This window comes from Triticum aestivum, chromosome 1A (genome assembly GCF_018294505.1).
Source record: "Triticum aestivum cultivar Chinese Spring chromosome 1A, IWGSC CS RefSeq v2.1, whole genome shotgun sequence".
Taxonomy (NCBI): domain Eukaryota; kingdom Viridiplantae; phylum Streptophyta; class Magnoliopsida; order Poales; family Poaceae; genus Triticum; species Triticum aestivum.
In genome coordinates, this window is record NC_057794.1 from 310,450,449 (window position 1) to 310,472,268 (window position 21,820).

Genomic DNA, 21,820 nt, shown 5'->3' on the forward strand with positions numbered 1-21,820 from the left:
AGGGCACCCCAAGAGAGACAAGAAATAATCATTAAGGCTAGACACAATTAGGAGAGCCGGCTTAGGCGACGACTCCCTCATGAGCATAATGAGACCTAGCCGCAAACAACATGTAGGGCTATTACCGGATGATGTTTCTCGGGGCCCGAAGCTGTCCAAATCCTTGTCTTGTGTGTTGATCTGCCTCGCGTCTCTTATCACGATCAACCCCTCTCAAGCTACCACATAGATGCATTGGCCTCACGACTAAGTCCTCACACTAGGACATCTGCCGTGACAATTCCACGACACCATCTACTCCTTCTTTATAAAGATGTGGGTCATCCCGAAAGTAATGTCTTAAATCATAAAAGATTTTTTTTCTTTTGTTGGTATGTAAAGCTAGGCTGTAAATATTTAGCAACAATGTAATTAGCATAATCAGCATACCAAGGAGTATTATGAGCAACATTTATTGCAGCTAACTGCTCATTAGGAAAACTATCATCAATAGGTAGTGGGTCATCAGGCACATTTTCAAGCCTAGATAAATTATTAGGTACGGGGTTTTCAGCTTCATTTCTATCAATGATATGTAAATCAAATTCTTATAACAATAGAACCCATCGAATAAGTCTAGGTTTGGCATCTTTATTTTCCATAAGATATTTAATAGCAGCATGGTCTGTGTGAACAGTTACTTTGGAATCAACAATATAAGGTCTAAATTTATCACAAGCAAACACCATTGCTAAAAATTCTTTTTCAGCAGTGGCATAATTTCTTTGGGCACTATCTAGAGTTTTACTAGCATAATGAATAACATTCAGTTTCTTATCAACTCTTTGTCCTAGAACAGCACCAACAACATAATCACTAGTATCATACATAATTTCAAAAGGCGAGTTCCAATCTGGTGGTTGAACAATAGGTGCAGAAATTAAGGCTTTCTTGAGTGTTTCAAAGGCTTCCGAACAATCATCATAAAAAACAAAAGGAATATCCTTTTGCAAAAGATTCGTAAGAGGCCTAGAAATTTTAGAAAAGTCTTTGATAAATCTCCTATAGAAACCAGCATGACCTAAGAAACTACGAATACCTTTTATATCTTTAGGACATGGCATTTTCTCAAATGCATCAACCTTAGCTTTGTCTACTTCAATACCTCTTTTAGAAATTTTATGACCCAAGACAATGCCTTCATTAACCATAAAGTGGCACTTCTCCCAATTCAAGACAAGATTTGTTTGTTCACATCTCTACAAAACTCGATCAAGATTGCTTAAACAATCATCAAAAGACTTCCCATAAACAGAGAAGTCATCCATGAAAACCTCAACAATCTTTTCACAAAAGTCAGAGAATATAGCAGTCATACATCTTTGAAAGGTAGCAGGTGCATTACATAAACCGAAAGGTATACGTCTATAAGCATAAGTTCCAAAGGGACAAGTAAAAGTGGTCTTTTATTGATCAGATTGAGAAACAGGTATTTGTGAAAAACCATAATATCCATCAAGGAAGCAAATGTGTGTGTGCTTAGATAATCTTTCAAGCATTTGATCAATAAAAGGCAGAGGGTAATGATCTTTTCTAGTTGCTTTGTTTAATTTTCTAAAATCAATTACCATCCTATAACCTGTAACAATTTTTTGTGGAATAAGTTCATTCTCATCACTGGGAACAATAGTTATACCTCCTTTCTTAGGGACACAATGAACAGGACTTACCCATCTACTATCAGCTGTAGGATAGATTATACCTACTTCCAGAAGTTTTAATATTTCCGTTCTTACCACTTCTTTCATCTTCGGGTTTAACCGACGTTGGTGATCAACAACGGGTTTAGCATCAGGTTCCATATTAATTTTGTGCTGACATAGAGTGGGACTAATGCCCTTTAAATCATCAAGAGTATATCCAATAGCAACTCGGTGCTTCCTTAAAACTTTCAATAATCTTTCTTCTTCATGTTCTGAAAGGTTAGCACTCATAATAACAGGATATATCTTCTTTTCATCAAGATAAGCATATTTCAAAGTGTCTGGGTACTGTTTTAATTCAAACACTGGATCACCTTTAGGTGGAGGAGGACCTCCTAGAGTTTCAATGGGCAAATTGTGTTTAAGTAGAGGATGTTGTTCAAATAAAATCTTATCTATTTCATTTCTTTCATGCATATGTAAATCATTTTCATGGTCTAGCAAATATTGTTGTAAAGGATCAGTAGGTGGTACACAATAGAAGCAACACCAATTAATTCATCCTTACTAGGCAATTTTTTTTCATGAAGCTTTCTACTAAACTTGGAGAAATTAAACTCATGAGACTCATCACCAAAACTAACACCGACAGTTTGTTTCTCACAATCTATCTTAGCATTAGCGGTGTTCAAGAAAGGTCTACCAAAGATAATGGGACAAAAGTCATCTTGTGGGGAATCAAGAACAAGAAAATCAGTAGGGTATTTTATTTTCCCACACAAGACTTCAACATCTCTAACAATCCCAATTGGTGATATAGTGTCTCTATTAGCAAGTTCAATAGTAACATCTATGTCTTCTATCTCTGCGGGTGCTATGTCTTTCATAATTTCTTGATATAAGGTGTAAGGAATAGCACTCACACTAGCACCTATGTCACATAAACCATGATAACAGTGATATCCTATTTTAACTGAGATGACGGGCATGCCAACAACAGGTCTATGTTTATCCTTTTTATCAGGTTTGGCAATTCTAGCAGCTTCTTCACAAAAGTAAATAACATGCACATCCATATCTTCTTCCAAGAGATCTTTAACCATAGCAATACTAGGTTCTACTTTAATTTGTTCATCAGGTCTAGGTGTTCTAATATAGCTTTTGTTGACCATAGTTGAAGCTTTTTAGCATGTTCCTTTACCCTAACAGGGAAAGGTGGTGTCTCAATATCAGCTGAAGGAACGACTGGATCAACATTGTAAAGTATAATTTCTTCTTTAACTGGTACCGGTTCTTTGATTTCTTCTTTAATAGGTAGGTGATATTTAAACCACTTCTCTTTAGGGAGATCAACATGAGTAGCAAATGATACACAAAAGGAGACTACTATCTCAGAGTCAAGTCCATATTTAGTGCTAAACTTTTGAAAAGCATCAGTATCCATAAAAGATTTAACACAATCATACTTAAGTTTAATACCTGACTCTTTACCTTTTTCGAGTTCCCAATCTTTAGAATTGCTTTTGATTCTTTCCAAAAGATCCCAACGGAATTCAATAGTCTTCTTCATAAAAGAACAAGCACAAGAGGTATCGAGCATGGTTTGATCATTACGAGAAAGCCGAGCATAAATTTTTTGGATAACAATTTCTATTGAAAGCTCATGATTGGGGCATGAATATAACATTGAATTAAGCCCCCCCCCAAGGTAGAGCGATACTTTCTCCTTCATGAGGCTAAAAATTATATATATAATTCTGATTATGATGAACTAGATGCATATGATAATTTTTTTGGTGGAACTCCAATTTCAAACGATTCCAATTCCAAGATCCAATATCATCGCATAGCCTATACCATGCCAATGCTTTTCCCTTCAAAGATAAAGGGAAAACCTTCTTCATAACTTCATCTCTGGGTAAACCTACGCTTGAACAATCCACAAATTTGTTCTACATATATCAAGTGCATATCAGGATGTTCGGTTCCATCTCCTACATAAGGATTAGCTAGCAATTGTTCTATCATACCCGAATGAATTTCATATTCAATATTTTTAGTAGGTGCAGTAGGTTGAGGGGTAGCTAATTGTGGTTCCAGTCGTGGTGAAGATACCCCAAACAAACCCCTCAAAGGATTGTTTTCCATAGTAATAAGTGATAATAAATTTCAGCACACTATATAAATGTTTCCTTACCAAATTCCACTTACCAAAGGCGCTTCACTCCCCAGCAACGGCATCAGAAAATAGCCTTGATGACCTGCAAGTATAGGGGATCAATTGTAGCTCTTTTAAATAAGTAAGAGTGTCGAACCCAACGAGGAGCATAAGGAAATGACAAGTGGTTTTCATCAAGGTAATGTGTGCAAGTGCTGAAATTGTAAGTAGCAGAGTAGTTTGATATCAAGATAATTTGTAACGGGCATGTAACGATAGTAGTAACAAAAGTTAAGCAAGGTATCCCAATCCTTTTGAGGCAAAGGACATGCCAAAACGGTTACATATGATAAGCAAAGCGTTCTTGAGGGTACACGGGATTTTCATCTAGTCACTTTCATCATGTTGGCTTAATCCATGTTTGGTACTTTGATAATTTGATATGTGGGTGGACCCGTGCTTAGGTGTTGTTCTTACTTGAACAAACCTCCTACTTATGATTAACCCTCCCGCAAGCATCCGCAACTACGAGAAAAGTATTAAGAATAAATTCTAACCATAGCATTGAACTTTTGGATCCAATCGGTCCCTTACGGAATAGCGCATAAACTAGGGTTTAAGCTTCTGTCACTCTTGCAACCCATCATCTAATTGCTACTCCACAATGCATTCCCTTAGGCCCAAATATGGTGAAGTGTCATGTAGTCAACATTCACATGACACCACTAAGGGAATCACAACATACATACTATCAAAATATTGAAAACATATCAAGTTCACATGATTACTTGCAACATGATTTCTCCCATGACCTCAAGAACAAAAGTAACTACTCACAAATGATAATCATGCTCAGGATCAGAGGGGTATTAAATAGCATATTGGATTTGAACACATAATCTTCCACCAAATAAACCATATAGTAATCAACTACAAGATGTAATCAACACTACTAATCGCCCACAAGCACCAATATATAGTTCCGGTAATAAGATTGAACACAAGAGATTAACTAGGGTTTGAGAGGAGATGGTGCTGTTGAAGATGTTGATGGAGATTGTCCTCCCCAAGACGGGAGAGTTGTTGGTGATGATGATGACGATGATTTCCCCCTCCGGGAGGGAAGTTCCCCTGGCGGAATTGCTCCGCCGGAGGGCAAAAGGGCTCCTGCCCAAGTTCCGCCTCGAGACGGCGGTGCTCCGTCCCAAAAGTCCTCTCCTTATTTTTTTTCTAGGTGAAAATGACTTATATACCAGAAGATGGGCACCGGAGTGGGCCTAGGTGAGCACAACCCACCAGGACGTGCCTGGGCTCCTTGGCGCGCCCAACCTGGTGGGCCCCCTCTGGTAGTTATTTGCTCCAATATTCCTCATATATTTGATAAAAAATCTCCGTGAAGTTTCAGCTTGTTTGGAGTTGTGCAGAATAGGTGGCCTGGCGTAGCTTTTCCAGGTCTAGATTTCCCGCTGCCAGAATTCTCCCTCTTGCATATTATGAGAGAAAAGGCATTAGAATTACACCAAAAAGCATTATTATGGATAAAAACATTAAAAATAACAGTAAGAAAACATGATGCAAAATGGATGTATCAAGGTCCAGGGGGCCCACAAGGACGGGTGGCGCGCCCAGGGGGTGGGTGCGTCCCCCGCCCTTGTGGCTAGGGTGTGGGCCCCCTTCACTTGATTCTTTCGCTAGTATTTTTTACTAATTCCAAAACTGATCTCCGTGAAGTTTCAGGTCATTCCGTGAACTTTTATTTATGCAGAAAAATAACACCATAGCAATTATGCTAAAAACAACGTCAGTCTGAGTTAATTTCATTCAAATCATGCAAGTTAGAGTCCAAAACAAGGGCAAAAGAGTTTGGAAAAGTAGATACAACGGAGATGTATCAACTCCCCTAAGCTTAACTCATTGCTTGTCCTCAAGCAATTCAGTTGACAAACTGAAAGTGATAAAGAAAATCTTTTACAAACTCTGTTTGATCTTGTTGTTGCAAATATGTAAAGCCAGCATTCAAGTTTTCAGCATAGATTATGAACTAACCATATTCACAATAACATTTAGGTCTCACATTTACTCATATCAATGCCATAATCATCTAGCGAGCAATAATAATAAATCTCGGATGACAACACTTTCTCAAAACAATCATGATATGATATAACAAGATGGTATCTCACTAGCCCTTTCTGAGACCGCAAAACATAAATGCAGAGCACCCGTGAAGATCAAGGACTGACAAGACATTGTAACTCATGGTAAAAGAGATCCAGTCATACTCAATATAAATTACCAACACATACAAATGACAGTGGTGCTCTCTAACTGGTGCATTTTATAAGAGGATGGTGACTCAACAATAAAAGTAAATAGATAGGCCCTTCGCGGAGGGAAGCAGGTATTTGCTGAGGTGACGGAGCTCGAGTTTTGAAATAGAGATAAATAATTTTTTGAGCGGCATGCTTTCATTGTCAACATAACAACCAAGAGATCTCGGTATCTTCCATACTAGATACATTATAGGCGGTTCCCAAACGGAATGGTAAAGTTTATACTCCCCCACCACCAACAAGCACACTCCACGGCTGGTCCGAAACAACGGGTATCGTCCAACTAACAACAGTCTCATGGGAGTTTTCTTTGCAATTATTTTGATTTGATTTGATCATGGGACTGGGCATCCCAGTTACCAGTCATTTTCTCGTGAATGATGAGCGGAGTCCACTCATCATGAGAATAACCCACCAAGCATGGAAGATATTGACAACCCTAGTTGATACATTAGCTATTCGAGCATACACAACAGATTATCATTTGAAGGTTTAGAGTTTGACACATGCAAAGTTACTTGGAACGGCAAGTAAATACCACATATAGGAAGGTATGATGGACTCATATGGAACAACTTTGGGGTTTATAGAAGTGGATGCACAAGCATCATTCCCACTTAGTACAAGTGAAGGCTAGAAAAAGACTGGGAAGCAACCAACTATTGAGCGACAACGGTCATAAACATGCATTGAGATTAACCAACATTGAATGCAAGCATGAGTAGGATATAAATCACCATGAACATAAATATCGTAGAGGCTATGTTGATTTTGTTTCAACTACATGCGTGAACATGTGTGCCAGGTCAAGCCACTCGAATCATTCAAAGGAGGATACCATCCTATCATACTACATCACAACCATTTTAATTTCCATGTTGGCATGCAAGGTAAACCATTATAAACTCCTAGCTAATTAAGCATGGCATGAGTAACTATAATCTCTAATTGTCATTGCAAACATGTTTCATTCATAATAAGCTAAATCAGGAATGATGAACTAATCATATTTACAAAAACAAGATAGGTCGAGTTCATACCAGCTTTTCCTCATCTCAATCATTTCATCATATGTCGTCATTATTGCCTTTCACTTGCATGACTGAACGGTCTAGATAATAATAAGAGTGCTTGTGCATTGGACTAAGCTGGAATCTGCAAACATTTATTCAAAGGAGAAGACAAGGTAATATCGGCTCTTTGTTAGATCAACAATAATGCATATGAGAGCCACTCAACATTTTCATCGTGGTCTTCTCCTCTTGACCCCCAAAGAAAAGAAAAGAAATTCGGAGAAACACACTGAAATATTTTTGGAGTTTTTGTTTTTCTGAAGGAAGATGTCGGTGTCAAAACCGACGGATCTCGGGTAGGGGGTCTCGAACTGTGCGTCTAAGGAAGATGGTACCAGGAGGCGGGGGACACAATGTTTACCCAGGTCCGGGCCCTCTCGACGGAGGTAATACCCTACTTCCTGCTTGATTGATCTTGATGATATGAGTATTACAAGATCTAATCTACCACGAGATCGGAGAGGCTAAACCCTAGAAGCTAGCCTATGGTATGATTGTTGTTCTCTCTATCGACTAGCCTGACCCTGGTTTATATAATGCACTAGAGGCCTAGGATAACAAGAGTCCTAGCCGAATACGCCGGTGGGGGAGGAGTCCTTGTATTGACCACCAAGTCTTGTGGAATCTTCCTTGTATGCGGCAGCAGTCCGGACTGACCCATGAGTATACGGCCATGGGGTCCTCGGCCCAATCTAACTGACTGGGAGACGACATGGTGAGTACCCCCTAGTCCAGGACACTGTCAGTAGCCCCCTGAACCGGTCTTCAACTTGGGGACGCTCCTCGGTTATTCCAAACTATTCTTTCTCTTCGGTCGTTGGTCTTGAAAACTAGTTCAACAGATCTTCCCATCTTCTATCTTGAGGATTGCCGAGCTAAATCTGAAGATCTCACACGTCGGGTATCCGAGGAGCCCTTTAAGTCTTCGGCCTTTATCAATGCCTTATTATTTTTATGCCACACCTCGGGTTTGAAGTTGTTCCCGGGCGGCAGCGTCCTCTTGTGTCCGAGCTCCAACACCAGACTGCATTCGAGGTATCTTTTGCAGCCGAGCACCAACGCTGGACCGCTTTCCGAGCTCCAACGCCGGAATGTATCCGAGCTCCAACGCCGGACTATGTCCAAACTCCAACGCCGGACTGTATCCAGGCTCCAACGCCAGACTATATTCGAGGTGTCATATCACCTTGGTTCAAAAAAGTCCAAGGAGTTTAGCCGAGCTTAATGCCGAAAATGCCCTCTATGGAGCCAGCCACTCGCGCCTGAGCTTTATGCCGGACTGCTTCCGAGGTGGTGCACCACCCCGACTGTGGGTCAATTTTTTGTCAATATTTTTGATTGGTGCAATTTATCCTCTGCCGAGATATATAGCCAGTAGCCTTCAAGGTGTGTATCACTCTAAAACCCGAGATGCACCTGAAGGATGACGTAAGACCATTGATCCCAGTAGCTGCTGAGACTCAGGTTGATTTGCAAAATCGGCCTGAGGATCAAGTCCTAGCTCGGCAGAATACTTCGGGACACAAAAAGCGACGTGCTCAGTCCTCGAGACTCAGGTTGGGTGCGGCCGACCAATCTGAGGATCAAAATCTCCTCGAAAACTGTATTGCACTTAAAATTTTCTGCATTGGACAGGCAATGCAGTAGCCCCCGAGACACTGGTCGGGTGGCAAGACCATATCAGGGGATCGATGTGCCCCTTTAATATTTGTAAATAATAAGCCCGGAGCCCAGTAGCCCCCGAGCCTTAATGCGGGCACGGGTGGCCGAATTAAGGATCTATATCCATAGTAAAATCACAAATTATGTGTAATGACTCTATGTATCCAAGTATTTTACGTCATTAATGCTCGGATCCACATTGTACAAAACTTTGTTGACCGACCATAAGCTTCCACCTCCTCGGCTAGTACCCAAGGAGTGTTTGTCATACTTTATAAAGCCTTTATGAGGGCAAAGATTTACGACAAACAAGGCAATCTGGCCATACGGTTTTATAAACAAAGGTATGCAAAGAGATATGTTATATTACTGTTTAACATAAGAAATGTCTTCCAAAGAAAATAGTCCCGCTATTGGTTCCTTTCTTTGGGTTGTTATGCTAAGCATAATCATGAAACCTCAGCTCTAATGTAAGAGCAAAATATTGAGGATTTAGTTTGGGAGGCCAGTTACTAGCCCCCGGTAGTGTTCGGCGACAGTCGAGGTCAAGCCGTAAACACTTCGGCCAATGTTATGAATGGCTCGTCATTTAACACAGTCATCAGATCGCTGACCAGTTTACGCTTATTGTGACAGTCAGTTTTCGGCTTTCTCCACTGAGGTGCTTAACCATGTGAGCTGGAAGCACAATCGCAGTGGTTCTCCCTTTGCACACCTAGCCGAACAAAGTGGAACGTAGGAGGCAAGCGTAGGAGCCGGGCAACCCAACTATTGACCGAAGACACAATTCAAAACCGACGCATATATAGCAATATCCGAGAATGTTTTTGCTGAATCTCTAAAGGTGTTCGGCGTTGCACTGCGAGACTTGTGCTGAAAACACACAAATAGTTTGAAAGTGTCATAAGCTTGGAAAACCAAAAAACGTCAGTAAAAACTTGACGTCCGAACAAGATCAAGTGTCCGGTGCCAATCCGAAAATTGGGAAAAAAGTTGTGCTTCTGTCGTGCTTTAACATGACACATCCGATCTCAAGACTTCACGTGGGTCAGCCTACGGCTTCAAGCTCCTTATCCCAAAGGTGGAGTACTTCTCCGAGGTCAGTTCAGCAAACTAAACTCAAGCGGCTTTTAGAGAGAAGACAGGCTATCCGGCTATTGCCATAAACTCGAGTCGAAAAAGGAGCGGTAGAAAAAGACTTTGCAACGACCAATAAGAAAACACATTTACTATAAAACAGCTCATATAAATTTTAAGAGCCCCAAGTCACTTGGGTAAAAGAATTTTATGTATAATGATTATATGTACCGAAGTACTTATATCATATCTGTGTTCACCCGAACTTTAAATGCGTCTTAACCGACCGTCGGCTTCTCCCTCTACGGCCAAGGGCCGAAAAGTGTCATGTACTCCACCTGTCGAGAGTATCGATGGTGTTTCCGATGACCAGGCAATCAGGCCATAAGGCTGTAACAGACAAAGCGTGCTGAGGGAACTTATGCTATATTACTGACGAAGTGTAAGAAGCATCTTCGAAAAAATAGTACCCCCACCGATACCTTTCTTCGGTGCTCATTATAACTATGAGACTTGTGCAATAGATTTTTTGTACCCATGAGTTCCGTTGTGTGCCGACCGTGATTGAAAACAATAAGAGCGCTAGCTTTCGGCTTCACCCAGTCTGAGGTCAGAGCTCGGATGACCCGGTCGTGACAATCGCAGAGGTGCTCCCTTTACTCCCTATCCGAACAATCGGGAACGTAGGGGTAAGCACAGGAGCCAGGCAACCCAGCTTGCAAATCGCTTAGGTCAATATGGTGCATATTGTGGCGTAATACACGAACAAGGAACGAAGCCGTACAAGTATAATCATATGCAAGAGGAAAAACTCCATCGAGGGAGCCCCCAAATAAATGGGGTATTTGAATATGCGCGTCACAAACAAAGTTTTGACAAGGAACTTTGTCACAAACAACTTTGTGCCAAAAAGTATAATGCTTGGTCGAACCAAACAAAATTTAAAACTGAAAGTTTTTTAGCATGAAAGCAACTTAGCTGGTTAATGTGCTCGGTGTTGATGACGCGATTCAGGCTTGTGGCGGGACGAAGACGCCCATTGATCTGTGACAGATCCGATAAGGTTCGCAGTCCTCGGCATGGCCGAGGTCCCAGCCCCCAGGCCAGAGGTGTCCGAGCAAGGAGTTCGGCACTCCGAAGTAGTGACCACCTAATGCAGTCAAAATCGATTACCTGCACACATAAAACAGTGTGGTCTAGGAAATAATAATATATATATATATATAATCCTTGCATAATTGCTTTACACAAAAATAATTTATTTAAAGAAATGTGGCCTGGCGCCGAAGCCAATGTCGATGCAGGGCGTCAGCGTGACGCAGTGAAGGCGTGATAAAGCCTGAATTTGCAGGGCGGTCCGGGCTCTAGATGCGGCGTTCGCCGAACTATGTACGGAAACTGACCGAACCACCATGCGACCGTTTTTAATGTGGTCGCCATTTGATAGACCTGTGTACAGATGATGGAACAAACCAGAGTAATAATTCCTTAAGAAAAATAAACCCAACAAGCAAAATTTGTTAGGATTAATAGCATCTGGTTTATTTGTTGTATTATTCCGAAGAAAAGCAACTCCCAAAATCGGGAATCGATCCGCACACCCATTGCCTGATGGCAATAAAGCGATGGCCTGGTGATGCTGGCAAAAGTTGGCTTGCCAAGGCGAAGCCCTCGGTCCAGCTAATGTGATGAAGTTGGTCTGGTGGTGACGCCGAAGTCACCGGAGTCTGTTGATGAAGAAATAGCCAAGTCCTCGGTCTAGCCGAGGTGACGGAGCAGGCCGGTGAGGAGTTGTTGTAGCCGCCATGTCAGCCGAGGTGTTGAAGTAGTTTGGTGTGATGGACATTGGCTCGAAGAAGCAACAGTGCAGCCATGCCGACCCAGGTCGTAACTTGTGACGCAGCCAATGCTGATTTGATGAAGTGATCATGCGGCGATGCCGGTGTGCCTGCTCCGTGTAGTCCGTGGGGCGGTGATGTTGGTGATGATTTATCCTTGGTGATTCCGAACTCTTATTCGGTTCGCCGAGGTGAGGATCCGAAGAAGTTGAGTTCGGCTTTAAAAGCGACGACATGTCTAGCGCAGGTCGGCAGTCGTGGAGCTATATTGCTGGACTGGTTTGACACCAGCGTGATGGCGAAGATTATCTCAGAAGAGGATTAAAATTTTATGGGCACGTGTTAAAAACAACACACAATACTTTTGAAGAAAATTCCTTTTAAAAAGGTTGTCAAATATCACGTTCATAAAGAAACATGAATTCGGGTCGGATCCGTATTCGCGCAGGAAACAGATCTAAAAAGTGATGCACTAATCAGAAGGTTCCCGGAGTTTGGACGGTCGGATCAAGCTGAAATTTTTAGGGGTGGTAGATATGGGAATTACGCAGCAGATGAACGGTTGGATCTTCCAAAGGACGTCCGAGCTGGGCTCTGGAGACCACGCCCTAAACTCGTCCAGATTCCCGTCTGGTTTTGACAGGGTTCCGGTATATCGTAGATTGTCACAGATTCCTCCATCGGAACTCGACAAAATTTTCCAGAGTTGTTGTAGACTTGATTCGTCACAATTCCACTGAAGCAATCGTTAAAACGACACTCGAGGAGGCGGTGGCGGCGGATACGCGTTCGCTGTCCAGAAAAACAGCACGGTCGCCCGAGGGCAATGTTGACGTTGAGCCCCCGAGCTCCTTGGACGATTCCTCCATGATCTTGATAGAGATCGGAGTTGGTGTTGATGAAGGCCCTCGTCCAAACATGACGATCAGAGGCAGGGCATAGTCCTCGGTCAAGCCAAGGTGACTAGTCGAGCCGGTGACGAAGATGTCGACGTCGCAGTCAATCTGCAGATAAGCCATCGATCCTTTTGCCGATCACACATCGGAACTCTCAATGAAAGCACCAATGTCAGTGTCAAAACCGGCGGATCTCGGGTAGAGGGTCCCGAACTGTGCGTTTAAGGCGGATGGTAACAGGAGGCGGGGGACACAATATTTATCCAGGTTCGGGCCCTCTCGATGGAGGTAATACCCTACTTCCTGCTTGATTGGTCTTGATGATATGAGTATTACAAGAGCTGATCTACCACGAGATCGGAGAGGCTAAACCCTAGAAGCTAGCCTATGGTATGATTGTTATTCTCTCTATTGACTAGCCTGGCCCTGGTTTATATAATGCACCAGAGGCCTAGGATAACAAGAGTCCTAGCCGAATACGCCGGTGGGGGAGGAGTCCTTGTCTTGACCACCAAGTCTAGTGGAATCTTCCTTGTATGCGGCAGTAGTCCGAACTGGCCCATGAGTATACGACCATGGGGTCCTCGGCCCAATCTAACTGACTGGGAGACGACGTGGTGAGTACCCCCTAGTCCAGGACACTGTCAGAAGTAAAACAAGAACGAGAAAAACTATTTACACGGGAAAGCTCCCAACAAGCAAAAGAAGAACGAGAAATCTTTTTGGATTTTCTTTTAATACTACTACTAAGCATGCATAGAAAGTAAACTAAATACAACTATTTTTTTGTTTTTCTTAAGGTTTATCAAACACACAAGAAGAAAGCGAGAAAAAGAAATAAATTAACATGGATAATACGATGAAAGAGTATGAACACCGACAACTAAAAAGAGTGTGTGAACATGAATGTCGGTGAGAAATACGTACTCCCCAAGCTTAGGCTTTTGGCCTAAGTTGGTCTAAGCCCATGGATGGCCTGGTGGATATCCAATGCTAGTATGTTGCTTGAGAAGACTATGCCACTAGGTGAATTTCCTGATAAACAACTTGCTAGAGCTAATGATATTGAGAATGTTGAAACTGATGAAATTGTTGAAACTGAAAATTATGAAATACCTAATAGACATAGCCCCCCTAGATATGAATTGCCTGAGATACCTGAGGGTTATGTTATGGATAGAGAGGTAGCTAAGGAATTTCTTGCTTGTAAAGATAGAGATGATCTTAAGAAGCTGCTATGCAAGTTGAAAGAAAAATCTTCGAATGCTAGAATGAAATATGATCCTAAGTTTTCAACTTCACCTATCTTTATTACTGATAAGGATTATGAATTATCTATCTACCCAGAGTTTATTACTTTGGTTGAATCTGATCCTTTCCATGGCTATGAAACTGAAACTGTTGTGGCACATCTTACTAAATTAAATGATATAGCCACCCTATTTTCTCATGAGGAAAAAATTTGTTATTACTATATTCTCAAGTGATTTCCTTTCTCATTAAAGGGTGATAATAAGTTATGTTATAATACTCTTACTCCTGGTTGTGTGCGTAGTCCACAGGATATGATTTGTTACTTCTTCGAGAAATATTTTTCTGCTCATAAGAAAAACGCTGCCTTACAGGAAATATTCAACTTTGAGCAAACTGAAGAAGAGAGTCTCCCACAGGCTTCTCCAATTACTTAATGCTTTGCCTAATCATCCTCTTAAGAAAAATGAAATACTTAATATCTTCTATAATGGACTAACCAAGGCTTCTAGGGACTATCCAGATAGTTGTCTTGGTTGCGTTTTCAAGGAACAAACTGTTGAACAAGTTGGGAACTATTGAATAATATATTGAAGAATTATGATGATTGGACACTTCCTAAACCACTTCCTAAACCCACTCCGAAGAAGATGGGTATTTTATTTCTCAGTCTTGAAGATATGCAAGAGGCAAAGAAATGTATGAAGTAAAAAGGTATTAAAGCCGAGGATGTTAAAAATTTACCACCTATTGAAGAAATACATGGCCTTGACACACCACCATGGGTGGTAGAGGTAAATTCTCTTTTAAAGTTTGACGAAGGTGATATTCCTTATAATAAACATCCTAGTCAATGCTTGTATGAATTTGACAATTACATTATGAACCAAGATCATTTCAATGCCTATGTTATGAAACAATTAAAGCAAAATTCTCATATGATTGCTCGCTTGAGTGACTCGTTATTCAGAATCACTAATGACGTTAAAGGACTAGGAAAACATGCTTATATGGTTTAGACACAATTAGAACAAGTTGCCAAATCTCAAAGTGAGTTACTCAATGAAATGAATAATAATACGAATGATCATGTTATTAGAGTAATGACTAGGGGAGGTAAAATGACTCAGGAGCCACTTTATCCCGAGGGACACCCTAAAAGAGTTGAACAAGACTCTGAAAGAGTTAATACTGATGCACCTAGTCCATCTAAAAAGAAGAAGAAAAAGAAAATGGTAGAATTTTGCATACTTATAGTGAACCCGAGGTAGGAAAACCTTCTGACGATGATAATGATGTTTCTATTTCTGATGCTGAAACACAATCTGGTAATGAGCATTTACCTAGTGATAATGAGAATGACAACGATGATGTTCATATAGATTCTCAACCAGACAATGATGTTGAAATTGAACCTGTTGTCGATCTTGATAACCCACCTTCTAAAAATAAATATTATGATAAGAAAGATTTTGTTGCTAGAAAACATGGTAAAGAAAGAGAACCATGGGTTCAGAAACCCATGCCTTTTCCACCTAAACCATCTAAGAAAAAAAGATGAGGAAGAATTTGAATGCTTTGCTGAAATGCTTAGGCCAGTCGTTTTGCGTACTTGTTTGACAGATATTTTAAAGATGGCCGCTTATGCTAAATATATGAAAGATATTGTCACTAATAAAAGAAAAATACCTGAAACTGAAATCTCCATCATGCTTGCAAACTACTCTTTTACGGATGGAGTACCTAAGAAATTAGGAAATCCAGGAATACCAACTATACCATGCTCCATTAAAAGAAATTATGTCAAAACTGCCTTATGTGATTTGAGAGCTCGTGTTAGTGTTATGCCTTTCTCTTTATACAAAAGACTTGATTTGAATAAACTCACACCTAATGAAATATCATTGCAAAGGGCTGACAAATCAACTGCCACACCTATCGGTAGCTGTGAGGATGTGCCCGTTGTAGTTGCAAATGTTACTATCTTGATAGACTTTGTTATACTTGAGATGCCCGAGGACGATAACACATCGACTATCCTTGGTAGACCCTTCTTGAACACTGCAGGGGCTGTTATTGATTGCAACAAAAGCAAGGTCACTTTTCATATCAATGGTAATGAGCATACGATGCACTTTCCGAAGAAACAATTTCAAGTGAATGGTATTGATGTTATTGAAAAGGCTCTGACAATTATTATTGGAAGCTTTCAACTTCCCCTTCCTACTGCCAAAAAGATATATGAAATACTTATTTTTGGGGATATGCATATTCTCGTTGAGGTAACTTAGTGTTTTACGAAAGTTCTTCAGGTTCATGCTAATCGAAAGTGGTTGTTAATAAGACTTAATCAACCTTATTAATGGATTATTTAGTGAGCACAACCTTATTTTGTTATTAATGGGTTTTTTGTATTCTGTTATCCCTTTAGCTCACTTCATCACCTACCTCCAAAAAAATCTATGTAGCTCTCTCTCCCTCTCTCTCTCTCTCTCTCTCTCTCTCTCTCTCTCGTGTTCTTGCTCTCAAACTCGCGAATTTCGATCTCTTTGTTTGGAGCTCCATTTTCAAAACTGTTTTTGGGGATTCCTACTTGGTATGTGACCCCTCCATTGCTCCAATTAGTTTTTGTTCTAGTGGTTTATATTTTGAGTAATTAGCTACTCTTGGTGCTGCTGTAAATGAGCTTGTGTGTCAAATTCTTTGAGTTCCAAGTAGTTTGAATGCTTGATATAGCCTCTAGGAATCCCTATGAGTAGTTACTATCAATCTTGTGAAGTTTTATTGATATCATTTTTGTGACCCAAAAATTTCAAAAACTGTTCGCAAATAAAATACACCTCTTTAGGAAGAGTTCTTCGAGGTGGACGTCCTCGGAGGCATCATCGAGTGAGAGTTTGATACGACAAGCCTATGTTGAACCAAGGGCAAGCTTGGTGTGGGATACTGACACCAGATCATGCCTATGGCCGTGTGACGAGTTCATGATAGGCGCAGGTATTAAATAAGAATTTGATTAGTATGTTCACAATACTGAGCTACCACCCTTGATCAGAGATAAGTGCACTCAGCATTACAACCTTACTGAATCATTCACCAAAAAGTTTAAGTATCATCCTCGTGAATTTAGAGTCTATTTTTGCCTTTATGATAAAACCAATAGTATTACCTTAGAAGAATTCTATGATGCATGCAAAATTCCATATTGGGGTTCACTAGATGAACCGCCAAAATCTAACTATGAGATGTTCCTGAGCAGTCTCTGTTGTGGTGGGGATAGGGGAGTTGCACAAGATAGAATAAAAGTATACAATTTCCCTCTATCCATTATTTTGCACTCTTTAATGGCAAATGTGTCGCGGGTAAGCAAGACTACAATACACTCTGTGCCTCAGATTTAAGCCTTATACACACTTCTTTAACGGGCAATAAACGATATAATCTTGGAGCCATTGTTGCATAGGGGCCGCAACATAATGCTGATAGTGGTCATTTATACGGAGGAATTTATGTCTCCCGCTTAGCTGCAAGGCTAAGAGTTTCACCATTGCCTAATGATCCTATTTTACCCACTAGATATCTAGACTTTAATGCGATGCAGTGTCATAAGTTCAATAAGTATGGTGCCACGAATTACAATTACAACTTGATGTTCAATAAAAAACCCCTATTGTATCTGTTACTTTGCCTGCACCCGCTCTCTTTGATTACTAGGGGAAAGGAAGGTATTACATTTACAAGAGAGAGGCATGTGAGTACAACACAACAGTGGAAGCTGCCTGTTGAACTAAGGAGGCTGCGCCCAGAGCCTCCACGAGCTATCACTTTTACTATTATCCAAGCCAGGGTTGGTGATCACCAAGCTAGGCAAAAGCCTAAGCTTGGAGGAGTACATATTTCCACCGACATTATATTCATGTTCACACATTTCATTTCAGTTGTCGGTGTCCATCCTATTTCATTGTGTTATCCATGCTAGTTTACTTTCTTGCTTTCTTCTTGTGTGTTTGAAAAACTTTGAGAAAATCTGAAAATATTTCTCTCTTCTTTTCGGTTTTTCTCTCTAGTCTAAATTAGTTGCAGTATTAAAAATAAAACCCAAAAAGATTTCCAATTTCTTCCTTTGCTTGTTGGGAGCTTTCTCATGTAAATACTTTTTATCGTTTATGTTTTTCTTTCTTTAATTTGCTTTCTTCAAGAAAAAACAAAAACTCCAAAAATATTTCAGTGTGTTTCTTTAAAATTCTTTTCTTTTGTTTTATTGAGTCGTACTAAGGATAAGATCATGATGAAAATATTGCGTGGCACTCATATGCATTATTGATCATCTGACAAAGAGCCCATATTATTTTGTCTTCTCCTTAAAATAAAATGTTGCAGATTCTAGCTTAGTCCACAACACTCTTGCACTATTATTATTTTCATATCATTCGGTCGTGCAAGTGAAAGGCAATAATGACGATATTTGATGAAGTAACTATGGCAGGAAAAGATGGTATGAACTCAACTTATTTTTGTTTTTGTAAATATGTTTAACTCAGTATCCATGATTCAGCACATTATGATTAAATATGTTTACAATGACAATTAGAGATTATAGTTTCTCATGCCATGCTTAAGTAGCTAGGAGTGGATAATGATTTATCTTAGGTGTCAACATGCATTAAAAATGGTTGTGATGTAGTATGATGATATGGTATCCTCCTCTGAATGTTTCAAGTGACTTGACTTGGCACATGATCACACATGTAGTTGATTCAAAACCAACATAGCCTCCACGACATTTATTTCCATGGTGTTTACATCCTACTCATGCTAGTACCCAATGTTAATTATTCATAATGCATGATTATGACCATTTTCGCTCTTTAGCTAATCGTTTCTCAACCTATTTGCTAGCCTTTGCATGTACTAAGCGGGAATACTACTTGTGCATCAAAATTCTTAAACCAAAGTTATTCCAGATGAGTTCACTATATCTATCTATATGCGGTATTACCCTGCCATTCCAAGTAAATTTGCATGTGCCACCTCTAAAAATTCAGATGAACATCTATTTTGTGTGCTCGTACCGCTCATGGAGCGACATGGGGTGGTCAGTATCTTCCATGCTAAGTGGGTTATTCTCATGATGAGTTGCACCAGAGGGGCTAGTAATCGGGATGCCCCGTCCCATAATTAAAATTACAATAAAAATAAAAAACTCCCCAGACTGTTGTTTTTATGGAGGGCACCAGAGCATTCAGCTAGCCATGGCTTGTGTTTGTTAGTGGAGGGGGGTAAACTTTACTTTTATCGCTTGGGAACCACCGCTAATGTGTTTAGCATGGAAGATATTGATAACTCTTGGCCGTAACTTTGACAGGAAAGGTATACCTCCCAAAATTATATTTATCTCTGATTTAACCTTCGAGCTCTCGTTCCTCTACAAATCCTTGCTTCCCTCTTTGAAGGGCCTATCTATTTACTTTTACGTTATTTTACTTTTTGAGTCATCATCTTCTCAAATAAGCACTAGTCCTGAGAGCACTATTGGCATTATCATGTATTGTTTCTAATTAATGTTGTGTGCATCATGACTGGATCTCTTCTATAATGAATTACAATGTTTAGTCGCTGCTTTAACTTTGGAGGTGCTCTGCATTTATGTTTTGCGGTCTCAGAAAGGGCTAGCGAGATACCATCATTGTCATATTATATCATGATTGTTTTGACAATGTGTTGGCATTTGAGATATTTCATTATTGCACGCTACTTGATTATGCCATTGATATGAGTGAATATCATTTCTAAGAGTTATTCTTTGCATGGTTAGTCATGATCTTTGCTGAAAACATGGGTATTATTTAAGCATATATACGGACACAAGAACAAAAGAGTTTGTAAAAGTTTTTCTTTGTCACTTTCAGCTTGTCAACTGAATTGCTTGAGGACAAGCAATGGGTTAAGCTTGGGGGAGTTTATATGTCTCCTTCATATCTACTTTTCCTAACGTTTTTGCTCTTATTTTGGACTCTAATTTGCATGATTTGAATGAAACTAACCCAGAATGATGTTGCTTTTAGTAGAACTATCATGGTGTTGTTTTTGTGCAGAAATAAAACTTCTCGGAATTGGACGAAACATTTTGGAGAATTATTTTGGTATAAAAGAAAAATATTGGAACCAAGACCCACTTTAGAGGGGCCCAGCTGCCGACTACGAACCAGGGCGCGCCACCCCCCTCTGGCGTGCCCTGGTGGGTAGTGCGGCCCACGAGGCCCCGCTGACCCTAATCCCAACTCTATAAATTACTATTTTTAGAGAAAAATAGGATATAAAGTTTCATCGCGTTTCACGATACCGAGCCGACGCCACCTCCTTTTCTTCGTCACGAGGCCAGATCTGGAGTCCGTTCGTGGCTTCGGAGAGGGGGATTCACCGCCATCGTCGTCATCAACCATCCTCCATCACCAATTTCATGATGCTCACAGCCGGGAGTGAGTAATCTCTTTGTAGGCTTGCTGGACGGCGAGGGGTTGGATGAGATTCATCATGTAATCGAGTTAGTTTTGTTAGGGCTTGATCCCTAGTATCCACTATGTTCTGAGGTTGATGTTGCTATGACTTTGCTATGCTTAATGCTTGTCACTAGGCCCGAGTGCCATGATTTTATATCCGAACCTTTTATGTTTTCATCAATATATTTGTGTTCTTGATCAGATCTTGCAAGTTATATGCACCTATTACGTGTTATGATCCGCACACCCCAAGGTGACAACAATTGGGATTCATTCCGGTGATGACCGTAGTTTGAGGAGTTCATGTATTGACTATGTGTTAATGCTTTATCCCGGTTCTCTATTAAAAGGAGGAATTAATATCCCTTAGTTTCCTTATGGACCCCGCTGCCATGGGAGGGTAGGACAAAAGATGTCATGCAAGTTCTTTTCCATAAGCACATATGACTATTTACGGAATACGTGCCTACATTATATAGATGAACTAGAGCTAGTTCTGTGTCGTCCTAGGTTATGACTGTTATATGGTAAATATTATCCAACATTATCACCGATCCATGCCTACGAGCTTTTCACATATTGATCTTGCAAAGTTACTATAATTGTTACTATTGTTACAACTGCTACAAAATTATTGCTACTGTTGTTGTCGTTACTGTTGCTATCACTGCTACTACTATCAAACTATCATACTATTGTGCTACTGATCACTATGCTGTAGATATTTAGTCTTCAGGTGTGGTTGAATTGACAACTCAACTGCTAATACTTACAAATATTCTTTGGCTCTCCTTATGTCGAATCAATAAATTTGGATTGAATACTCTACCCTCGAAAACTATTGTGATCCTCTATACTTGTGGGTTATCAGCGGCAGAGGTAGGCTCCATGTGGAAGACAGTCATGGCGTCGGCGAGGATAGGGGCGAGCTCTATCGCGGGATAAGAGAGATCGATGTGTAGATAAAATTGGTTTTAAAAGATCATAGGCTAAACTCCAGTTTAAATATACTGATGGGACAAAAAACGATGGGAAAAGATTAACCAAGTGAGGCGAGACTACCAACTCCTCCTTTAGAAGTAGAGATATGCGGTGATTCTAATTATTGGGCTAATTTGGTATTTTGGCTTATCAAAAGCCTTATTTGATAACTCAGATAGTCCACCAAAAAATACCGGATAATCCATATCCGCGGGATATTCCCGATACCATATCCATCGGATGTCCGCCTGACCAAACGACATATCCACATCCATATCGGACGGATTCGTGCAAGTGCATATACATATACTTAAAAACGGATGCGGATTTGAAACACAAATTATCCATAACATTTACATCCTACAGTCA